At 36.1% G+C, this 6,000-nt stretch overlaps 1 long non-coding RNA gene across 1 annotated transcript in view; it reads right to left on the bottom strand.

Annotated features, from left to right (window-relative positions):
* Window positions 1-997: 997 nt before the first annotated feature.
* LOC125326800 overlaps window positions 998-6,000 on the bottom strand; it is a 143,696-nt gene continuing 138,693 nt past the window's right edge. The window contains exon 4 of the long non-coding RNA XR_007204008.1: window positions 998-1,119. This is a non-coding gene — a long non-coding RNA (uncharacterized LOC125326800). The remainder of the gene's footprint in view (window positions 1,120-6,000) is intronic.

Below are 6,000 nucleotides of genomic sequence, written 5' to 3'. Positions count from 1 at the left end.
TATAATTATTCCATTTTAATGCCTCTTAAAAGACATAAAAAGGAAATCTATTTACATCAGAAGGCTTAAGAAAACTGTGGTTACATCTTGAGGGGAAGCGTTGCAGTGTTTTTGGCTGGGTGTATCAAGTGAGAAGTTATATATTTTATAGATTAAAAAAAGCCTAATCTAACGAGCAAGCTCCTCACTGATTTCAGAAACTCATGAATTACAAAGAGTATTTTTCATATTTGGTTTTTAATATGATAAGGATTTATTTAAAGGTTTACCAAGAAGCAAAATTCCCAATGAAACCCATGATTTACACTTTAGAAGAGAGGAAAATGAGAGTAAAATAATAAAGATTTTCTGCTGTAGAGTTTCCAGTATTAACAGACTTTCTTTAGCTGCAACTTTACCTATTACTTCATCCTTTTAAAATTAGATTTTCCAAGTGAAAACAAAACAAAAAAGGGGTGTAATACTATTCTAAGATCACATGTACAGTTCCATTAGTGAATGAAAGTTCAATATTCAATAAAACAGAGGAGGGGATCAATATTTATACTCTGTAGAATTATTTGGCTCTAGGATAAACAAGGCAAAACCTTCAGTAATTATATAATTATAGCACACATATCAGTAAGCAGTGACACAGCTTATACAGGAATAAAGAAATTTCTCTTTGTTAAAACAAGCAGTCCCTAGTATGGGTATGGACCTTCACAATTTGCATCCTTTACCCTTAATGATTTTAACTGAAAGCCATATTTGGATCAGAACAACTTGGTGTATGAAAGTTTTTCCAAGCCAGAAGAAGATACATACAAAAGCCAGGATTCCTCTCTCCCAGACAATTCCACATTCCAACACTTAACAGTATTGCCAACACATGAGCGCTATGCACACTAAATAGAAAGTCACCCTCCTCCAGAACATATCTGCTTGGCATAACCTAGATCTACCTTTCTTCTTACATACAGTAGGTTTATTACAAGTCTCAAGATGTCTCTCCAACACTTCCTTTTTCCCATTGCCTCCTAGGAATAACACAAGCAGCCACCACCAAATACAAATAAATAAATCAAACTTATGGCCTTTCAACAGCAAACATTTCTGTACTGCAAGTCTTCACTCCTGCTAATACAAAAAACAACATAAGAGAGGAGACTGAGAGGAAAAGCCTTTCCCAGATCTAGACTGGAAAAAATTCCCCAGCCTGCAGCCTTAATCAGCAGTAATCACCAGTAACCTCTGGCACCTAAGATTAGACAAAATGAGAAATGAAAAATAATGTAACCCTTCACATCTTTTTAAACTTTGGTATTTTTTCTACACCATTTCTGGTTCCTAACCATTCCTAAAAATTGCAGTTAAGCAGGTTCAGGGAGATAAACTTTAAAAACAGCTCTCACATTCCCATTGAGACTTTACACAAAAAATACTTTAATTTTACTTTTGTGAGGAATATGATTCATAAGAAAACAAAGGAGATTGTAGTAAGTGTTTTGATAGTTTAAAAATAAACATAGAATATGAAACAGAAGATGTTTGGGCAAAGGAAACAGCCAAGGTAATGCAATAGTTTCAAGTAGTCTAAGGCTATGATCAGGCTGTGGTGATAACCAAATTATCATAAAAATATATCACTAATGTTCAGGATTTCTCTTTCATGTGAATTCAATATCATACATTCTAAGACAAAATTTGATCCACTACTGCTTACTCAGGAGCAAATTACATTACAAATATTTTATCAATACATTGCATTATCATCATATATATATATATGAAGGCTTTTTCTCTTTATTTTAGAATACATCAAAAAATCCCAGATAATAGTCATATCTACTAAAAGCAAAAAAGAAGCAAGATTGTAATTAAAAGCAACAATGAGAGAAGGAACATACAGCATAAAATTTATCATGATATTTAGAGACAAAACTATTCGCTGGAAATCTTTACTACTACGGCTTAACAAGGAATAAATATGGATAGATGACAGAAGTGATTACAACATACTCCCTGCAACAGAAAAATTACTTTCCAGAGAACCAAGTTAGAATATTTATTGTTTGGAAAACTCAGAAAAAGGCACAGCAATACCAGTTCCCAGAAGAGTTTAAAGAATTAACTTAACCTGGTAAACTAATCATAGTTTTCAAATTGTTGTCTGCCTAGGCATGTAAAGGAGGGTCAGCATGCAAGAAACCTTCTTTATTTCTGCCTCTCAAGGAGAGAAATGAGCTCCTTCAGCTGTAATGGATACAAGTAAAATGACCCCTGCACATCTTATCGTTGAAAGTTCAACTCAGCACCTTTAGCACATGCAAGATTCTATCACTTATAGGAAAGAATAACTGCATTATCTGCTTAAATATTAATAAAATGGGTTTTCCTGTGGTAATTTAGGAACCCTGTTACTCCTCACTGTTAAAACCAGCATACAATAACCTCCTTTATTTGGTTTCTGGTTGTGGAGACACTTGTGTATCCATGGACCTTTGCAAGCACCAGCTTGAATAGCAGCTGGGATACCTAACGAGATACAAGCAAAGGCCGTCATTAATTGATTAAACTCATTTTTATAAACCCTGAGCTCCTGTTTGCATGCTATTGATGAGTATTAGAAGCTCTGTAGCCCACACTACCTGATTATGACACATTTTTTTTGTAATCTGTTCACTAAGCAAAGTCTCTCCTTGTCACACCCTTAGACCTGTAAGATTCTATAGAGGATGTCTGTACTGTGCCTGTAGCACTGAGCCCTCCAAAGCCTTTATTGCAGCTTTGCCTCAATATGGCCTGTAAGGCACAGGAGTGCTGCTGAGCCAAGCCAAAGTGCAACAGAAACCAAGCAATATATTCAGGAATGTGTTGGAAGTATTCAGTAGCACAGCAACTGGAGTTTGTGTCTTAAATTCTAGCTAGAGTTCTACCCATGGAATTAGCTTTTTCTTCTCTGATTTTTCTGGCTGGTGAAATAGTGAGTCATCTTTTTAATTCTCTCTTTAGCCAAAAAAAAAAAAAAAACAAACAAAAAAAACCAAAAAACAAACCCTCAAAAAACCCACCTCTGTGCTTGCAATATGTAGAATGCAATAAAGACTGCATTTTAATCAGTTTCTAAAATAGTTTACCCTCTTTTAGAAAACATACAAAATTAAGGCCAGAAAAAAGTACTATTTGCAAAAATATTTCTCCCAGTTTTCACAGCATTTCAATTTCCTATAAATTTGGCTCCTACTGCTGTTTAAAGCTTGCTGTGTTACATACTGTCTCTCTTCAGTTAAGAAAATAACTGAATTTAACACCTTATACGCTATCGTATCACAGGGAAACAAACTAGAATTTAAAAAAATATATGAAATTATTGCCATATTAAATGTTTAGGAGTCTCTGTCTTTCCAATTTTCTTTAATGAAATGGCATGGATCAGATCAGACATAAACCCATTACTTCTCTTAAGTCACAGAACAACAACCTACCTCCAACCTTCCACTTTAGCAGAGGCCCAGCAGTGTTTTTGTGGTATGGTAAACATACCTGAAATATGAAAGCTGCAGTGTAGAGAGTGAATATGAAGACAAATGTAGCTCTCTATGAGAGAACTACTCAAGGAGGGAAAATCAACTTTGTCTTTTCCATAGGACTCTCCTTTGTTTTATCCAACCTGTGAGTGGCTCTGCCGAGGGAAGTCTCATCTTCGGGCCATTGCTGATGGCTCCTATTCAGTGATCATAGTAACACTGGGAGAGAGCACCTCAGAGGCCTGATGGGAGGAATTAACCTTAGTGCATTTTTATTCAGTTGGGAAGGTCAGAATTAGAAAAACAAGCTTGCAACCATAAAAATGTCACTCATGTTGCTGCTTGGCAGTGCATAAAAATGGCACTCATTTACTTGATCTCATTGCTTTTTGGCAATAGACTTCCTATGCTATAGCTTTCCTTTTTCCTTTTGGGACTTTCATGGCAGGCCAGTATTTTCCCCTGGCATCAACATTTTACTACCAATCCATTATCCATTACCTTCCTGGCACGTGCAAACTTCAGAAAAACCTTGTCTGGGATTTGGCACTCTACCCAGTGCCTGATAAATGCTATAAACTTTATTTCTTCTCTTGTGGTGCAAATTGGAAAAATATGTCATGCAGTTATGCAAGCATGACACTGTCCTCAGCAAAGGCTGCTTTTCAACACAAAATCCTCCAGAAATAATTTAGTGCCTCTTAAAGCACCACAAAAAGAAAGGGGAAAAAAATGTGGCAGTTTTCCTGGAGATGTTTGATTCTCTGAACACACCGAAAAAGCTTATATTTTGAAAATAAAGCTTCTCATTACAAAAACTTTGAAACACTGCCTTTAAATCAGCAATGCGTCATCCATTTCTGAGTGGACTGAACTTCAAAACTGAAGAGGCTCCTTTGAAGACAAAAACTTTCCTGCAACTTTGTCATAACTACAGAAAAGTAAAAGGAACAAGGTTAAGAGATAAAAGCACAGAAAATCTGGATTACAGATAGAAGTGTTGCTGTCGTCTTCTGACTAGATGTGTATGTGCTCATTTTAGGATGCATTTTTCTCCCTTAATTTGCACATTAGGTTGTTCTGGATACCAAGTAACAACCTTGAGCAAAACTGAAATTATTTGCAATAATAAAACCTCTACTTAAAGAAAAAAAATCCTAATGTATAGGCTGAAAAATCTCCCTGATGTTAATAAAAAGTGTGAAAATGTTACTGTTTAAATATTTTGAAAATTGCATCTTGCATTTTAAGTGCTCTTTCCTGTAATACATGTGCCACATTCTCTTTCCTTACCAGTTACCATATTCTATTGCTTTATGCAGTTATACTGGAGAAAATAACACAATGTGAAATAGTCCAAGGTTAGCCACCTGCTGTGATTAAAACAGTTACCAGTAAGCTAACAGCAATGCCTCTGTGAAAAAGGCAGGGAAAAAGCTATCCCCTCAGACTTAAAAATTTAATTCGTGTTAGATGGTTTGAAGCACAGGTACTCTGGAGAATAAATACTTTGGTTCCCTTTGATCCAAAATGGGTGTACTTGTCTAACATAGTATTTGCTCCCTATGTCATCACATACTTGCAATTCTCAAATTCTGATGCTGCTGGTGTGAATCGCCCAACAGATCTTGTACTCACCTGTTCTTTTGAGTCCTTAGGATGCTCTGAAAGCATACTCACTAGTGAGACCTCCATAAAAAGGCTTGGGATGAAACCAGATTTAGGAGAGGCTTTGCTTCTACTTTACACAAAAATTCAGTGGTTTAGTGCTCACCCAACGCTTTCTGTCGCTCCTCTGCCCAAACTAAAACAGTCATTGAATGATGGCAGGAGACAGACATGTACAGGCAGAAACACCCACACCATCAAATATGAGAAAGTGGTTCTCCAGTTTCATAACCATGACACTTAATAATGTCACAGAAAAAAGAGGTTTAAAGTACTCCTGAAATTAGCATTTATTTCTTCAAAATTTAGCAATTCCAGTCTGAGAGGTTGGGAAATAAATCTCTCAGACTGCCCACTTTACCTGCCATTTCTTAAGGCGTGACAGAAATAACTTCAAGCCCTTACTCTAAATCAAACAGAAGGTGATTGAAATGACATCACTTTCATTCTAGTAAATATCTCCACTGCTGAACTTCTGTGAAAAAAAATCTGTTCACTTAAGTGTATAGCTCCAAAGCACTGTAATAGATTCACATTTCCTTCAAAGTCAACAGCTACATGCCAAGCAACCAGGGCACAGAAATCTCATCTTACTTCCAGTTTAGCTACTAGACTACCTCCATCCAGCTTACTGGTTGCAAAAAATGTAATTCAGAGGCACTGGATTTTACTTAATCCAGGATGTTAGTTTCTATGAGAATAACAAAAACATAATCAAATGAATATTTTTATAAAAAATCTTGTACCCTAACAGAAATGCTACACAGGCAAGATCCAGGCAAGACTCTTAGGGAGATAATGCTGCTCCGTTCTGAAGTATTCT

Source organism: Corvus hawaiiensis, chromosome 5, assembly GCF_020740725.1.
Source record: "Corvus hawaiiensis isolate bCorHaw1 chromosome 5, bCorHaw1.pri.cur, whole genome shotgun sequence".
NCBI lineage: Eukaryota > Metazoa > Chordata > Aves > Passeriformes > Corvidae > Corvus > Corvus hawaiiensis.
The sequence above is the reverse complement of the archived record's forward strand: the minus strand, read 5'-3'. Positions and strand labels throughout refer to the sequence as shown.